The sequence below is a fragment of the Zonotrichia albicollis genome, chromosome 6 (assembly GCF_047830755.1).
Source record: "Zonotrichia albicollis isolate bZonAlb1 chromosome 6, bZonAlb1.hap1, whole genome shotgun sequence".
Taxonomy (NCBI): domain Eukaryota; kingdom Metazoa; phylum Chordata; class Aves; order Passeriformes; family Passerellidae; genus Zonotrichia; species Zonotrichia albicollis.
In genome coordinates this window covers 17,881,551-17,899,348 of record NC_133824.1, presented here as the reverse complement: position 1 = coordinate 17,899,348, position 17,798 = coordinate 17,881,551, and the positions used below count along the sequence as shown (strand labels likewise).

General features: G+C 37.2%; 1 protein-coding gene across 5 annotated transcripts in view; it reads right to left on the bottom strand.

Moving 5' to 3' along the window:
* The window catches only part of SLC25A21 (solute carrier family 25 member 21), a 235,988-nt gene that overhangs the window by 78,276 nt on the left and 139,914 nt on the right, over positions 1-17,798 (bottom strand). The gene's annotated exons all lie outside the window — the stretch shown is intronic.

Here is a 17,798-nt window from a genome sequence, read left to right as displayed (position 1 = left end):
TATGACACAGGTCATTTGGAAAACCCATGAGTTCTTCTCCAGTGACATGCCAGAAATCACAACTATTACTAGAGGGCTGTGATCTGTTTATTATACAGCTTATGGGAGGTGTGCCATGTCTAATTCATTTTTAACGTGTTACATTTTTTCTGGTTGGTTTCTGAAAACAAGATTTACAGTTGTTTAGAATTTGACAAGAATAGTAAACTGCTGGTTTAGTTAATACATTTTAAAATGGATTGATTAAACTCTCAGCCTGTTTGCACTCAGTGTGCAAGCTATGAAGGCAGCACTGTTTTAATTGCAACTACAGCAGTCAGCAGTTCTGTAAATCATGTGCTGTGCATCCCAAAACATGGGATGAAAAAACTACAGATGCTTAATCTAACTGGCAGGAAAGAAATTAAATTCCTGATTTCTATTCAGCTTACAAAAGGTGGCTATCACAATTAAAAAAAAAAAAAAAGGTATTTCCAGAATCCCATTATCTCATTTACCTGCTCAAGGGAGGGATGAGTGTGTTCCTGAATCATCCAGTTCACAAATCTTTGTCATTGCATCTGCTGGTAAGGTACTTAAAAAGAGAGTGACACAGCAGCTCTGTCACACACAGCACAAATCAAATGAGGATTTTTTCATGGTGCTCACCATAGGAAAACAGCCAGTGAAGTTTTTTACTGTTTTAGTATTGGCACATTTCTAACCTCTAGTTAAGGATAAACTTACAGAAAGTATAGACTAAGTACTTTCTAATATGGATGCAGACATGGCTTTATCAATAGCATAAAGAGGGTTGTAGTCCTCAGTGCTTCTTCCCACAGCAGGCAGCTCTGTTTCCAGGACACAGCAGCATTTCTGCAGAGATGCACCCCAGGTGTTCAGGCAGAGGGCATCAGAGACCATTGCCCCCCTGAATGTGCAGATTAAGTTGTGCCCTGCCAGACTTTCTTAGAGAGACACCTCAGTGGCAGTGAAGGGCTCTGCCTTGGCTGAGTCAGGATCTGTCCTAAACCTAGCAGTCATGTACAGCCTGCTGGAATTAGATACGCACTAAAGCAGAGCTCTTGCATACCTTTTAAGCACTTAAGTGTTATTCATCCTATTTACCTTCAGTTATCTTTTATTCGAGCGCTGAATTTAAGTCAGGCTTAAATTTAGGCTCCCTGCAGAATCAGTGCAGAGACATTCTTTGCCAAAGTCCAACTCATCCGACATCCCCAAGATGGGCATCAAGGACTGATGGAATTACCTGTCCTGCATGTGGTACAACTTTTCAGCCATACAGTGAAAGACTGAAATGGGTTCACCTGTACCATGACCATTTCTGCAGCGCCATTCCACTTGTTCCTTCTCTGCCTTTCTCTCAAAAGACCCCAAAGTGCAGCAGAATGCGATACACAATACTAAAGTAATATTTAAAATTCTTATTAAAATGCTCAGGTACTGTAACACTGTACCTTTCATATGTAATGTCTAGACTTAATTAAAGACTTAATTAAATGCAAGGAAAAATATTTTAAAGTAACTTCATGAGAAAGTGCAAGCCACTACTTAGTGTACTTAGTGTACAAAAATTACTTATTAGCTGTTTTCGATCTAAAGAGACCACAACTTTGCAATACATTTTGGATTGAAGGTCAGAAAATTCAGTTCTATATGCAGAACACAGTTTTTAAAAAAGAGTATTTTTTACTTCAGGCTCTCTGTTTAATTTCTTGGTATTTATTTTGGTTAGGGTTTTGTTGGTTTGTTTTTTGGGTCAGATGTTTGGGTTTTTGTTGTTTTTTTTTTTTGTTTTTTAATTTTAGTTTGAGACAATAGGATTTATCACCTGGAAAGAGAAAGAGAAGCCTGTTATTAGATTTTGCACAAATGGCAAGACTTTATTTGCTGGTACATCAGACCAGAGGAAGGTAAAGTGCAGGGACTGTGAAACATGAGCCAGAATTTAAACTGCTCGGTTTTTCCAAAGATATTTATTTTAATTACTTTTTTATCTGTGAAATACAGTCAGTGCTAGTATCTTTGAGCAGAAGACTTTATTTGGTTTAACCCCAGGCAGTAACCGAACCCCATACAGCCACTTTCCCAACAGTGGGATCAAGGAGAGAATCAGAGGGATAAAAGCATGAAAAGTCATGGGTTGAGATACAGACAGTTTAACAGGGAAAGCAAAAGCCACACACACAAGCAAAGCAAGACAAGGAATTGATTCAGTGCTTCCCATGACAGGCAGGTGCTCAGCAATCTCCAGGAGAGCACAGCCCCATCACACAAAACAGTACCTTGGAAAGACAAACATCACCACTCCAAATAACTTCCCTTTTCCCCATCACTTTAGATACTGAGTATGGCCTGGAATATCCCTTTGGTCAGTTGGGGTCACCTCCCCTGGCTCTGTGTCCTCCCAGCCTCCCATGTACCCCAAGCATCCTTGTCAGCATGGCAGTAAAAGAAGCAGAAAAGGCCTCAATTCTGAGCAAGAACTGCCCAACAATAGCAAAAACATCTCTGTATTAGGTGTTTCCTCTGTGTTCAGCACAAATGCAGAACACAGCCCCATACCAGCCACTGGGAAGAAAATTATCCCAGCCAAAACCAGCCCAATTGGTGTTACAAACATATTTTCAAATCTTGTCTCCCACAGTCAACAAGTTTGAATCACGTAAACACTACTATATTGAGCCTTAAAGCTACTGTTTTAAAATATTAACTCTGCTGTCAAGGCCCTTCAGAAGGCTTGGATTTGCACACAAATCAAAGAAACAGCAGAAGTCATTAGATTCCTAGAGACAGAACCATTTCTAAACTAGTCATGAGAAGATTTAGAGCATATAAGCTCCTGCAACAATGACAACCACAACCACAGCATGCACTCTACACCATATGATGTGTCATGTACACTGCACAGATCTACCTATATCTATCTATATCTCTGTTTCAGTTATATCCCTCTAATCTGTGGGGATTTTTTTTTCAGTATTTCTGGCTATATCACCCACTATATGATTCTGATAGAATGGAATAGGGATGGACTTTCAAAAGAAAAGCTCCTAAAATTAGGTCAGGAACCTTGTGGGAGTATTGCCCATAATTGGATTTGATTTTTAGATGCTTCCTCTTCTGGTTTTAGTTAAGCTTAGCTAGCTGTACTAGAAAGAGCGATTCAGAAAACAGGTACTTGCATCTTAATCACAAAAATAAAAATTCACTCCAGAAAGGGCATTTACCCACAACTGCCATGCACATGCCTTTTTAGCACAGCTGATTTTAGCTCCTTCAGAGGTTTCCTTGAAGATTTAAACCATTTCAATATTTCCTCCATAAAGTTAACTGGCAGTGTTTCACAAAAAATTAGGGAAGGAAGAATAGAATAATCCTATAGTTGTACATATATCTAGAAATTTATGACAGAATAAAACCTTGATAACAACAACTGAAAGCATACTAAAGGTATGTATAACAACGTCAGGGATAAACATCAGAAGTAGCAGACCCTTGTTTAAAACATACCACAGGAAATACATTCAACAGTTGGAATTTATGAACATTGAGTGTTTATTTAAAACATTAACCTGGCTTAGGCTATTGTGAAGTGACCAAAAGCACATATAGCTTTCTGCACTTGCAGAAAGACTACAGGAAAAAGGAATAGAATTAATTACCCATTTTCAAAATTTCCCCAAACTCTATGACTAATGTATTTCAAAACTGTGAATTGACACAATAATTTTGTTATTTCATTATTTTGATTTTCTATTCCTTATCTAAAATACATTCTACACATTCTCTGAGTACACTATTTTCTGCATGTCTACCCAAAGCACATGCCTTATAGTGGGAAGGAAAATCCAAAATAACCAGTTCTGCATGAATGACAAGAAGAGAAAGTGTCTACAAAATTTACACTACTGATATTTGTCTGTTTTTACATTTCTGGAAATAACTCCAAACCACTGGGGAAGAAAGTGCCAGTGATTAACACTATAAGTCTAACATGTAAGATGGGTGGAACTCTTGTTTTCCACCATGATCTAAGAAAAAGGAAAAATGCTGTAGTTGGGATAAACACTGCTCATCACTGATCATGAGGTATCCCAGGTTAAAGGCACATGGACTTGCTGACCTGAGAACTATGAAAGTGTGTCAGACTTTGTCTTGAGAATCTACCACAAGCAATGAAAGAACTCTAGTGCACTAACTGTGGCTTTACAGATTGATGCAGAAGCTCTTGATCCTTGGATGGCACAGTGAAGGTTTGAACAGAAATATGGGAGGAGATTCTTCTTTTGTCACTTGTTAAGCAATGAAAAGGGATATGAAATGGTGTGAAAAGCAGGACTTTACTGTTGGAAGGGAGTAGAGGTGACGCTGAAACACACCAAGGCTATAGTAAATGTCTGCAGTTACCAGCTAGATTCAGCACCCCAAGGGGCAATGGTAACTTTTGAAGGAGAAAACCAATTCAGATTTCTTTTTCCAGTTCAGTTCAAATAAAATGAATTCCAGCTAAAAGACACAAGGATGCTAATTTGGAATTACTCTTGAAGGCCACAGTTGGTGTCAGCTCAATTTCTGGCACTTGGACATATTACACACATGCAACACAGACAGGAGGTTCAGGAATAGAACATGGACAATGCTAAAAAATAAAGAATTTCTGTACCTTGAGTATGCATGAATCTGCACCTGCAGCATAGATTCACATACAGCAGTCATTTTAAGAATGGATTCATTAGACACATAATTTTCTTTATTCCTGTGATGAGGAAAAATGTGCTTCCATCTAGTTATTTTGATCAAAAGGAGTTGTAATTATTGAAGAAATGAGAGGCAGGGTATTAGTGGATACAGTACTTACAATAGGATCTGGCAGAGACACAATCTGTTCTTGCTTTTTTACAATGCAGTTTGTAGCTGAAACACATGCACAAGTGAACATGCTGGAGAAATGAGCTTATTTGGAGTTCATATTTTAGTCCTGCCTAGAACGGTTTCTGAGCTTTGAGTAAAGGATTATGCCATAGAGACACAGAGGTCAAGGCATCTGTGAAGGTTTTGGGAAAGTCAAGTCCAAGTCTGATATCCAATTCAGGAAACAGGAGTTGGAACTCATTGTTTCATTTCATAGCTATGTGCTGTGATGATGAGATTATTGTTTATTCCAGATCAGAATCCAGATCTGTCAACTTGATCTTAAAATTGAGAATTTCTTACATATTTCTTCATAGATATTTAAATATGTAATTAACACACATAGTAAGCTATGTTAAATTCAGAGAAATATTTCCCTAATGGCTTTGAAGTTTTTAATTGAGTCTCTGGATTAGCACCTGAACACTCAAGGAACACACGACTGCTGCTGAGTCCATCATACCTTTACTTCAGTGACCATGAAAATAAGGACAAGGAGATCAAACTATGGTGAGCTTCTGTTTAACTACATGACGGAAACCAGCACAGCTGGAGTCAATTCTTAGCAAATTGATCAGAATTCCTTTACTTTAACAACAGCTTAACTAATAAATGGACTTCCATAATTTTCTGCAATCGATCTAAATGTATCTTAAAAATTAGTGAAACATTTGATCTTGAAGTGTTCACTAAATCTTAAGTATATAACTTTGAAGAATTTATGTAGTTTATCTTTCTGCCAATTCAGAAAAGAATAACTATTTATAATAAAAACTTATTAATTACGTAAACTCTTTAGAAGATGAATGTTCATAATTCATTTCCTATGTAACAAAACTGGTCCTGTTTTCTTTTTCAAAATTCAGTATTAACTTTTGTTACCAGGTTTGTATTCCGGATTTTTGTTTGTTTGCTTAAAGACATTTTTGTATCAACTTCTGCAGATAGTAGTAACCTCACTGAAAATTTGAAAAAACTGTATGTGTATTGATGCTCTTCTTCTGCCATTTTTTTAAAGTAAGCACACTTCATACAACAATCCAGACATTTTCCTGGATAGATCTGTTTCTTTTAAGGGGTTTTTCAAGTATTCTGTGAACAAGACAATCTTGAGCTCCCTTTGAACATAACAGGCACTTGGAAGATCTAATGAAAATACACTCTTTAAAAATGTAATTGATCTGGCTTTCACCCTTTTTTCATGATTATTTCTGCAGTTACAGACTGGCAAAATCTGAAAGCAATAGAAACGTCCTATTTACTAAAATAAATGAATACACTGAACTTTTTTTTTTTTTCCCCTAAAAGCCCATGTTGCAATCCCTCCTAAGGGAAAAAAGAATAATAAGAAAAAGATGGAGTTTGAACTCAAAGCAAACATAAAAGCTTTATTCACAAAAAAGTCAATTACACAACCCAATTTGTTTTCACCAGCAACGAAAGGAAAGCCTGGTTAGGATGTTTCAAGATCCAAACACCTTGGATCTACATGTTCCACCAAAATTTATATTATAGCTATTTCTAAGAAACAAACTAACAATTAGAGACACCTGTTAAAAGTGCCTGTGCTCTGTTCACACTTCATGTAGTATCTTAAAGTGACAGCATATTAAAATGTCAGTGCAATTCTTTTCCATTACAGAAGTATTTTTAACAACAGAAAATGCAATTAAATTGTCTGCTCCTAAGTACTTGTATAGAACTTGCTTAACCTGAAGTTCTACAGTACACTGGTGTAGAAGGGAAAACTACCAAATATATACATTTTAATACTAGAAAACACACAATGACAAAAGACATGGACAGGCCAAAAAGTAGTAGTTAGATTACCCTGCCCCACACATTTTTTATATTTGTTAAGCATATAATATGTTTCTTCTAGGATAGTTTTTCAATTTTAGATATATAGGCCCATATTGTAATATGAACATTGCAGCCAAAATAAATACAACTATGCTGAAATTATTCAAAACTTTGCATTTGATTATGTGCCCACTGTACAACTTGCAAAGAAACATTCCTTGATTTTGACCCCTCCAGCACATAAATATGTGTCTAACTTATGTCAGAAGCCCCTGAGTGGGAACTAAGACACCTTATGGACCATACCTGAGAAACAGGGCAAGATAAGCGCCTTCAAACAATTCCTACAGATCCTTTCTATGGGTATCACCCATACAGTGAAGACAAATTTACAGCAACTTCAACTGTTAAATAGTTAAAGAAAAATTACAGCTTGATGAAGTGGATTACCATGAGGAAAATTCACTTTAAAAAACAATTGTTAATTCAGAAGAAAACTCCAACAAATATGAAAGTTTAAAGTTATCAAAATTGAAGTTCTAACAAAATCTAGTTTAAATATTCTGTCATGAACTCAAGCCCATGCATACGTCCAGAACAGAGCATATTGCAGCCCCATTTCAATGTCCTGTGGAGCATTTCCCAAGATGCTACACAGTCTTGTGGCAGTGCCTGAGAGAAAGGTGAAAAATTTGACTGTCTCTTAGAAATGTTGCATATTTTGTCATTTATTTAAAGTCACAGACAGATATCACCCTGACCTTCCAAAATGTTCATGTCATGCCAAATTATCCACCAATATTGGGTTTACTTAACTGATTATTCTGAGCTACTCTGTGGAACAAATTCAACAGTACTGTAATCAAGGGTAAATTACTTTTAGCCACCTGTCCAACACGTTGCCCCAGGTTACCACTTTGTAGCAGAAGGAACAAAATGAACTGCCCTAGGTATTTTTGTTCACAGCCTTAGTTTTAATGGAAGTAATATAAAACACAAGTCTTTTATCTGTATTTCATGAAAAGTCACAAGATTTTCATCTGTATCACTTCTGCAGTTTCCCACTAGCTTCCAAAGCTGTAGCTTCATAATTTTGAAATCTGAAAAATTACTGAAAATTGATTGATGTATCTTCAGAAGACATATTCTTCTAATATATTTATCTTTTTTTTTTTCCTGAAATATGCCTCATCAAAACTTTAGCTGACCAAATTTCTGTTTATTCTAAGTTTTATTACGCTCTGGATAAAAATCCTGGTTTATTTTTCAAATACGGAAGAATTCAACTACCAATATTCAAGATATCTGTATGTTCAGAAGCTAACTCGTCTCCAGATAGAAAAATAACCTCTTTCAAAAGGCTTCTGAATCACATTGTTCTCATCATTGAACAATGATGAAATTGAAATTTATTGCAACTGCATAAATTATGTCTTCCAAGAGTACCTGTGAATTGGCCTTGTGCTATAACATTTCTGATTATAACTTTATGATTTGTCATCCAAGACTCAAGTTTACATTATTCTTAAGCTATGTGATTAAATGGGAGGAAGAACTGTGGGCCAAGCTTTTCAAAGCTGCTAATGTATTTCCACTGCACTCAGGCTAGCCAAGAATACTGGAACTGTTTTAGCCCCAGCACATATAACACAACTCTGCTCTAATTGGTGCAGAATTCCTATTAGTCACCAGGGTCTGTACTGGCAGCTACAAAAAGCTGGATTGTAAAAGACATTCTGACCACTGATTTCTTTCCAGAATTACCTACTGCCATATAAGAGTTTGTGAGGAAGAGGTGAAGCAGAGTCATTAATCCACCTCTACATCATATACCACCTAAGGACTTCTGACTCATTAAGGAAATGTTCCAGTGCCAAAATCTCCCCCAATGTCCTCTGAGCTGTCAGAATAGCACAAAAAGACAACAATAAGACCTTGCTCTTCTTATTCAACTGCTCTAAATGCTTCTGCTGCATAAATTTATTCAGATGCTGAAAATGTGTAAGTGGAAATGGCATCATCAGTGCATCTAATTGATCTCAAAATTTGGTTTGGCTAATCAAGGAAAGGTTTCATGTAGCAGAAACAGCTGAATCTATGTGAACTATTAACCTTGTTCCACAGATGTGATGTTCTCTAGGATTTCATGTTGTTTCTAATGGATGAGATGTTTTTCATGGTACTCAGAATGCGTATGAGCATGATACACTCATCATCATTCTTTTATTACTTTTCTGATGATTCATCAAAATAGTGGATGGAAAGTGTCTGAGTCAGTGACTTCAGCTCTTATTATCACAGGCAATTCTGTCATATATGCCTTTGTAGGTCCCTTATCCTAAGAAAGTGACTACTGTAAAGATAGGAGGCTTTTTGCCTCCATAGTACCAATTATTATGTATCAGAAGACAAAGGATCAGAAGGCCACCTGTCCTAATATTTAGTCTTTGCCAACAGTCTGTAGAGGATCATCAGGCCAGTACACAGCAAGATGACAAATATATACCCTCTGTATTTCCAGATGTCATGATTCTGGAGCTCAGGCCTCTTGTTAATTATGTCCTTGCTATCTCCACATAACTATGGGAGTAAATGTCACATAGGGCACTGTACTTATTTCTTTGTACAGGTTTACTTCCTACCTAGGGCACGATGCTTCATGTTCCATTTTTTCACGCTGTTCATTAGAACTGACTGCAAAAAACACACATATGCTTGGAGAGAGACTCAGTTTACTTCCTTCCATATTCTTCCCTCTCTAACTACACGTTTTGCTGGGCAGTTTTGCTTGTTTGTTTGCTTGCTTGTTGGTTTTTCAAGTTTTCTTCCTTTTATTGTTGAATTGGTTTTTGGCTAAGTTAGAGAGCTGAATCTGATGAGTGCAGGACTGACATGAAGAAATATGAGGCTCTTTTTAGTAGCCATGAATTAGTATATCTGCTAAAGTTGTAATAAAAAACTTCAAAATCTTAATTACGTATTTCACAAAAAAGTCAACAGCTCTTTGTAGTGTGCAATCATTTTGCATAGTAATATCAGCAAGCAACTTCTGCAATATTGTGCAATTTTATTAACAGGGAACTTCAGGAATCCTTTATTCATTCAAACTTGACCAAGTATTTAGAAACTAGAATTAAGTACTGCAGAGCTGATAAATGAGTACATTGAAGTACAGGAACTAATATACCCATGATTTCAGAGGTTTGATGCTTCTTACTTAAGATCTCCCATGATCAGTCGATCAGATGTAAGAGTTCACCTGAAACACAACAGGGAGGTTTACACCTCAATTGTCCCTACTTGGTTTTCACTGAGTGGTCCTTCTGCTTTTTCCATGATAATTCTGATGCTCACTGAACCCTTCTAGTAAGCTGATACAACTCACAAATTCATGAGAAACTGTACCAATTAGTCTTCTCATGGCGTGATATGTTCTATAGGCTTATGGCAAACTACCAGGTTCTGTAAGAAGGAGCATTTGGCATGAGGGAGACCGGCATCTTTTCTTTTTAGCAACAATGAATAACAAAATTGGAATTTTCTGTCTTGTAGAGTTGAAAACTAAATTTCAGTATATTCTTAAATTTCCTAAGACATATGCCATATACTGTTACAATGAATTATCTCTATAAAAATGGAATTGTTATCTGTTTTACTTCTTAGAATGTCAAGTTGATAATATAACAATTTGGAAAGAAAAAGAATGTATCTGAAAAAGAAAAGGATAGCAATGAACAGCAATAGCTATTCATTTAAAAATTCACCTTTCAATTATTAAATTAGAAAATATTTTTACTTGCACAATATTGTTGCATTATTCCATTCCCCTGTGAAGGTAACATACCTTTCTTGCAGTGTTTTTATTTATCCTGTGATGGAACTCAACTTATACCTTCAAAAAATATATTTGTCTGTTGTAGTGTGTTTTAAGTTTCTCAGTTTGCTCCCCCATTTTATGTACTGTACCCTCCTTTGTTCTTTGTAAATGGTTCCTCTCTCCCCAGTTTTTCCCGCCACTGCCTCCTTGCCAGTTAAGTTGCCTGGTTACCATACTATTTTTAGTTGCTAATGTTACAGTTTGTAGAACCGCTCCTCCCTCATCCCACCTTATAAGTGGATGTTTTCTCCTCCCTGGGCCCAGTCAATCACCCCCCACTCCTCCCAGGTTTCGAGAACCTTCTCCTCTCTGGGGGTTGTGGTTGGCTGTGGTCCCGGGGCCCCTCCTTTACTTTGTATTCGTTGGTTTCTGGTGTATGTCAGTTATGTTCAGTACCTCCCTTTGAGTTTCCCCATTGGATGGCTGGGCTCCCCTCCTCTCTCCTCCCCCTTCCCTTTAAAACCTTGTCTCTTCCCCTGTTCGGGGCCATTTTGCTGGTTGGTGCCCCTCCTCGTTGGTGCCTCCGGATCACCCAATAAACCAACTGTTCACCCCCAGCAAGTGGTCACCTCCTTTATCGTCTCTCGTGCGCCACTCCGAGCACTTCCTCCAGCCCAGCCTGAGGCCAAGAGGCCGAGGGGGGCTGGCTTCTTATGCGCAGGGGCGTTGGCCTTCTCACCCCTCGTGCTAGCCGGAGCTAGGGCCGCATACGCCCTCGCGCATTTGTCCATAACTAACTAAACTTTATTTTCTAAGAGAAGACATAACACTATGAAGCATGTTCTGTCAGACAAGATAGAAAAAATGGCAATCATAGAAATAAAAGTTCATATATAATTTAGAGACATAGTAGATAACATCTTTGATTAGGATGCAGTTTTGCATTAGTAGATAGCTGATCCAATAGTCTGCAGCCACTAGAAAACAAATACTTTTCAATAGCTTAATTTTCTGACACACCATCAAGCTAAATCATTCTCCCCTGCAGTTTTGCAACAGCTAGATCTGGCATATGGGAAATTGTGGGACCAAACTACAAAGAATAGAAGGGTGTTGGGTGTCAAGGGACCAGGAGCAGGCCTAACTCTCCTAGTGTAAAATCACCTTTCAGCAGATCAGGTGTAACAGCATACTCTAATGACAGCATGTACACACATGCCTTTCATGCATACCTTTAGCATACAGTTTGGGGGTTGCCACTGCTGATCTGGATCTGGGTTGCCCCTTTCTTTGTCCTCATACTGCCTGACACATCATTGTGTGGGGAATTAATTCAGAAAACCAAACTGGTAAAAGAGAAACCCAGCCAGAAAAAGAAACCCACTGTAATTATTTACAATGATTAATTGATAAGTCCACTGTGCTAGATCCCTGAGATCCAGTGTGTGTCAAGGGGCTGAAGAATGGGAGTGTATGTGTCAAGGGAACACAATTCCAAAAGAATTGAGCTGAAAATCTTGTGGAACCATGTTTTTAAATGACACATGCCTCCCTTCACTTCTTTCTAAGATACAACGTAAGTTTAAAAGAGGAGTTTTCTTGGATTTTGTTGTTTGTTTGTTTGTTTGCTTTTCCTTTCCTGATTTGTATTCCAGTTTAACAGTTTCAAAACTTTAATCTTATCCGTCCAGTCTGTAGACGACTCATTCAGGAAAAAGTGCCATGACTGATTCTTGCATTGGTTCAGCTCACTAATGTGCTGAAGAAAGAAGTATCCAATGTTCCTCCGGGGTGAAACCATCTTGATCTAAGTTGCCACACCTAGGCAGATGCTGGATGGACAGTAGGACATGGAACACTTGGAAATGCATCTCCCTGTGTAGCAGATCCTGAACTCCACCATGCACATATGGGCACCCACAGCACCTTCCACTGCTCTGCTGCAGGCCCATAATGGCAGCCAGTGCACAGGGGACACACAGCTACTCTTTAGCCCCTGCTCCAGATTTAGGGAAATGGATAAAAGAGGTACAAGTAATGACCACACTTTTGTAGTTCCAAACAATTAGTACTGCTATGGATCAATCATCCATTATGAAGATAATGAGAAAATTGGGAAGCTCACAGCACCTCTGAGGCACAACCCCTCCTGTGTGCTGCTCTTCAGCTGGTGCCACTGAGCTCTGCCCCTGGCTCAACTCGGGTTGTAAAAGCACAATCTAACCCACTGCCTGCTCACCAGGGAGTCATCAGCTTACTACAACATCACAGCAGCTAAAAACTTGCAAATATTTCCTTAGCTTTTTGTTGTTTCTTTTTACTCTCTTGAGAAATAAGTTCAAAAGACATGTCTATTGTGCCAAGATTATTTTGGAGATGGTATTTTACTTGCATCCCACTCAACATGAATACTCTTGTTTCTCAAAACCCCCTCTAGACCTAGAATACACACTGATGCATCTGTTCATAAAAACATACAGAAAGCACAGTTCATAAAGATATTATCTCTCTTTTTATTTATTTATAGATTTACTTGGCACTTACAGGCCTAATGCAGTTATTTTCGGGACATACTTAAATACAGCATTAAGGGCCAACTACTCTGAGAGAATTATTGGCATTGCTACAGTTACATTGTGCTTCCAACACATACAGCTTTATTCTCTTGTATCCATAGCTTTGAAAAGCTAGCTCAAGTACAAGTGAGAAAAAAAGAAATGTAAAGAGGAGAACATTTACTTTCTGTTTATTCTAAATGAAGTCATTAAACACTGATTTTCCATACTTGAACTGTCTCCCACTCATTGCAGTAGATGAACAAATTCTAGTAAAATAAACATAGGCAGTTTTCTTTCTTTCTTTCTTTTTCTTTCTTTCTTTCTTTCCTTCTTTCTCTTTCTTTCTTTCTTTCTTTCTTTGTTTCTTTGTTTCTTTCTTTCTTTCTTTCTTTCTTTCTTTCTTTCTTTCTTTCTTTTTCTTTTTCTTTTTCTTTTTCTTTTTCTTTTTCTTTTTCTTTCTTTATTTTTCTCCTTGCTTGAATTATTTAGGCATGTTCCATCCATGGTTAGAAATCAGGCATGACAGTGGTCTAATGCAAAAGTTTTGTCCATGGAGAAATCAGACATGACTACAGTCTACCCCTGAATGTGATCTTAATGTTTTATACCACTGACAAATCATTAACATCTGTTAATAACTCACCCAGCTGCTTTGTTAGATTGTTTTTAAAAAAATCTTATGTATACCATAGATGTCTCCAACTCATAGTCTAAGTAACCTTTCCCAGCTGCTTAATCCTTTTTTAAAATCTTACTTTAAAATACACACATTTTTTAACTATCCCGTTTCTTTGTCTCCAGACAAAGTAACTTTGCTAACATCTGTTCATTCTCACTCCCCAATTCCCATCTTAAATACTTATTTTCAGCATGTATTTTTCTTGTTAATAGAATCCCATGTACCTTCTCACCTCCCAGTCCTTCATTTTCTCCTTTCCCTCTTGCTCTCATTCCACTCTATCCCTCATGATTTCTTTTGACTGATTATATTTTAAATACAGTATTAATAGAGAGAAAAAGATTATTTAAAGAGCTTCTCTGATTATCTCACACTAATTTAGGCTTGGGAAAAAAGAAAATGGGGGCATGCCATGAATCTACTATGTCTAAAGGGAATAAACAAAGGGAAAGGGGAACAATATACAGTAAAGGGTGCGTAGGTAGTTGTTAGGGATAAAACTATGTAATGGAAATACTGGAACATTAGAAAATACCTACTGGCTGAGAGAAGCAGAAGGCTATGCAGGGGCATTCCAAGGGAATTAGAGGGGACTTATCACTGGGCACAATTTAAAATAGACTGGACAAAAAGTATGGTTTGGGACCAAGCAACAGGCAGAGGCAAGGAGAGAGGAGAGGGTGAGGGTGAGGAAAAGTGAGAGGGAGAGGAAGCTGGACTCAGCACTGGGGTGGAGATTTCTGAGTGCTAGTACAGCAGTGGCAGAATGTGACAGACGGGCTGTAACACCTCATTTGGAAATGGGCTGTGATTTTAAGTGCTGATTCTACTGCAGTGATCAAAACAGTACAGCTCTGGATAAAATGCTAGCAGTCCTGGCACTATTCCCCATTGCCAAGAAATAGCAGATGAATAATTGAATAGATGTCCCATGTCCAAAAGAAATAATTCAGATTTACAAGTGATGTACAAGGTAGTTCACATTGCACTGAGCACCAAGTCTTCTAATGCTATTTCTTTCTCCCTGTTAAGAGTGTAAGGAGCACTGAGGCAATTTCCATAACTCAAAAAAGTTACATTACCGTAATTTCCAGGACTCCTTTTTTGACAGCAATACAACAGCATGAGGGAATCTAAATGAATAAAATAATTAAACACATCTATTGTATTTAATACAATATAACACACTATAATACCACAGGGTGTTTTCTGTACAAACATAGATGTATTTTTCCAGATCTGTCAGCTGACCCACAGATTCAAAATGTTTCAAACTGAATTTGAATATTTTGTCATGAAAATTTAGACAAGGCTTCTGATTCTTGTAAATATCCTGTTTATCTGTAGATATCTTGAGACAGCACAAAAAAAATCCAAGTGCTTCTATACTATCTTTAACGTCTTCAGTAGTTTCTAACTAGAGAAACAGACAACACTACAATGAGTACATTTTAGAGGTACTTAGTCCTGGGTTCTCTTCCTTTTTTTCTTTTTCCCATTGGGCAGTGTAATGACAAAAGAATTATTCTCTCATAACTGTAAGGCATGGTATGATTCCTCGCCATAACAGTTTTAGAGATCTTACATCACATTTTCCTGTCCTGTCTAGAAGAGGGCTATTTGTAGCCTCATATTATAAAAGGAAGCATTTTCATAAAATTAAGGCAATAACAAATGGAAGAAAAAAATTCCAGAGCTTTCTTGGATTTAAATTGCAAGCATAGAATGTACATCTTGTGAAATCACAAAACACAGTCTATACCACTTTTTTGCAACTGCATCAGGCAGAAAAAACTAATCTCCAGCACGTTTTTCCAGTGCTAGAGAACTTAAATATAAAGAAACTTCACTTCTTTTTCCAAGGAAGATGCTGTACTGCTACAGTCAAATATATCTGTGTACATTTATTTCTCTAAAGCATGTAAATATATAGATGCAGATTATTGGAGAGAAACCCTCAGGCTCTTGTCTTTTTACAAGTTCTGCCCTTGTAGTTGCCAGTAGATTTATATGAACTTTGCAAGCACTGGAAATCCAAACATAGAAAGAATCTTGTGCTATGTCATTAGAATAAAAACAAAATATACATTAAAGGGACCTGAAACTCTTCTAGCTTATTGTCCAAATAGGAGGAAAAATTAAGTAACAAAAAAAAATTGTTAAGAGAACAAAAGACTGAATATATCTTGCAAATGTCCATAGTCAAAAGGATTGCCACAAGCAGGATGGATAATATTCAATATGTCTTCCAGCATGATTACCAGACTCCCCAAATCAGCTGCTCAAGGAACCATCTGTAAGGATTCACCTAGACAGAACTGCGTTTGAGGAATGTAAAGGACCTTCTCATAGAATCATAGAATTGTCTGAGTTGGAAGGGATCCAAGGACCATCAAGTCCTACTCTTAAGTGATTGGCCCAAATGGGGATTGAACTCATGACCTTGGCATCACTGGCACTACACTCTAAATCTCAAAAAAATTTAAATATTTGATAATTTATAATATTCAAGATGCAAAATTGCATCTTGAAGAAAACCAAGGCCACTCCAAGTCAGCTTTGGTCCACCAGCCTTCTAGAAACCACAAACATCCCTTCTGTATCTATCTGACAAGAAATTACACCATCATCACACGTTCCTTCTTGCCCTGGCATTCTTTTACCTTTGCTCTCTCTGGTAGACTGTCCAGTTGCTTCCTTGTCTGAAAAGCTTATCCCATCTACTACTGCCTCTCTCAATTCCCCTATGATGGTCTCACCTCTTGCTCCCTGCCCATAGAGCCATTTCACTTCCTTCTGGTTCACTCCTGAAGGTATCTGGACTTGTCTTTATTTCTTGCTATTCCCCTAAAAACCTCACAAACAAGGAAAGAATTCTTTAATAGGTAAGTAGAGATTTTTGTTCTGTCTTGAGCTGAAGGTGGACATGGTTTATTTTGTGGGTGTTAGAAATTCTAGGTTGTTACAGCTCACAAGTGACTCAAGAAACTGAGGGAAGTTTTGGTAAATCCAGTGAAATGGCACAGGTAACATGTAACTTGAAGCATGCCATGCTGTCAAATGCAAATTACAATTTTAGGGTATTTCTGTCCCTAAAAAAGAACCACATATTCATTTAAAAACTCAAGAGTAGATGGCACAATGTGTAATCAAAATTAAAGAAAAGCTTGAGACATCTGTAGCAGTCTGATTTGATGATGCAGAAATTCCATTTCTTTCAAAGAAGGTATAGAATTATTTTAAAATCAAGAAAAGAATATAGGTTATAGATCTTCCAAAAATCTATACTGATTTGAAATAGGGATATCATCAAGCAGTTCTGGTGTTTGATCACATATAATACAGTATAAAATGAGGAGATGATGAAGCCACATTTATGCAGCTCCTTTTATCCCAAAAGATCTTGACACTCTTTATAAAATATACACGTGGTACACTGACGAATAGCAAAAAAAAAAAAAAAAAAAATCACATAGGAACAGGAATCACATTGACCACCACTGCAAATCAGAGCATCTGTGTAACAGTGTACATCAATACTGTTTTTTAATTCAGGGAAGGATTTAAATTGCAATAGTATATCCAGCAGAAATTATTAGCCCATGTGCCCTTATTAATTCCTAACAGATTGTACATAGAAGGAAAAAGAAAGGCAAATTATAGAGCACTGAATCACATCCACGTCTAAATTACTATAAACTGTAAAGTCCTCATTATAAAAAAATTTGATCTGTACATAAATATCCAAAGTATTTCAATGCTGAAATTCAAATGATAAAACCAGAGTATAAGCTGCAATATGCACACAAACCCTGTGAAAAATTGTGCCAAAGGCCACTGATAATTGAAGGAAATCTAATCCTAGAGTAAAGCCTTGGCATTTGGATGAAATAAAGACATTAAGCTGAGTTGGTCAGGGATTATTTTTACTTGGTTCTTTTTCTTCAAAATGAAAAAAACCATTACTCAAGAAACTATCAGTTTCAATATATTTTTATATACTTCTTTTAGATGACAATGGATGTTG